The sequence below is a fragment of the Aplysia californica genome, unplaced genomic scaffold (assembly GCF_000002075.1).
Source record: "Aplysia californica isolate F4 #8 unplaced genomic scaffold, AplCal3.0 scaffold00237, whole genome shotgun sequence".
Classification (NCBI taxonomy): domain Eukaryota; kingdom Metazoa; phylum Mollusca; class Gastropoda; order Aplysiida; family Aplysiidae; genus Aplysia; species Aplysia californica.
Window position 1 is genome coordinate 423,093 of NW_004797507.1, and position 1,096 is coordinate 424,188.

General features: G+C 42.5%; 1 protein-coding gene across 1 annotated transcript in view; it reads left to right on the forward strand.

Moving 5' to 3' along the window:
• Nucleotides 1–1,096, forward strand: part of LOC101857413 (carbohydrate sulfotransferase 13) — a gene marked incomplete in the record, with an annotated part of 14,909 nt that overhangs the window by 8,951 nt on the left and 4,862 nt on the right.

Below are 1,096 nucleotides of genomic sequence, written 5' to 3' on the forward strand. Positions count from 1 at the left end.
GGTTTGGGAGGGGGGGGGCTACCTTCATTTGGTTTTGGTTTTGTGTATTTATGCTGAGAGCAGATTCGTTTAATCAAAGTGGTAATTTAAAGGTTTGTTAGGAAGGGGAGAGGGGATGAGGAGAACAGATTGAGAGCCTGAGGACAGGTAAATTCTATGTTCTTAATTTGCCACAAATGAGACAGAGCTCTCTTCTTTCTTAATGCTGAGAAAAAAAGATTTCCTGAAGATGATTATCAGGGAAGCAATGAATTTGTTTGCCTATTGGGCATGTAAACTAGGTCGTAATGGTGGTTATTTGTTAACTGTTTTAGTAATCGTTATTATGTATTAGAAGGTCATAATAGTGGGTACTAACGAGATGCCAAACACCCTACCTAGGTGGGTGGTTGGCCGGTGCTCTGGTGTGGTTTGCTCACCATTTCTTTCCTATCAAACATCTATCATCCTGATTTACCCTCTTTCTTTTTGTGTTCGTTACTCTCTTGTAACACATCTAATCTTCGGCACTTATATGACCTTAATGTGTTGCAAGTGCTGTAAAACCTTTACAAAAACTTTTTTCTTTAAAACCTACTTAATAGGTTTCTCATTCTTTCTCAAGAACACAATTTCTTGTTATTTCGAAGGCTGGATGAATCATGCCTTTCCACGTCTCTGATTCGTGTACTCTCAAGCACTCTTGCTTCTTTCATTTGAACTTGTGGGACTTCTGGTTTCGGTAAATTCGCTCTGCCTGCAGTGCTGGGCATCGGAAGACAGTTCAGCTCGGAGTTTCTTTACGATCTGTTTACAGCCCCAACGCCATAAATATTTCGTTCCTGAGATGCACTTGCGTAGAACTCAGTTCTGTGAAGTGTATGTGGTGGATGGGTTAGAGCTGCTGAAGGATTTGGGGTGGGAACAAAATTTGTACTCAAGCAAAGCAAGAGATAGATGGGGGTCTGGCAGAGTGCCATATAAACCAGATATTTTTAGCTTAATTAATTAAGGTGGGGAGGAGTGTGTGGTACGCGTTATAATGAGGGGAACAGAGCCGGCGTGGGAAAAGCTGACTTGCCTACAGTGTCTGCACCCCCACCCACCCGCCCACCCT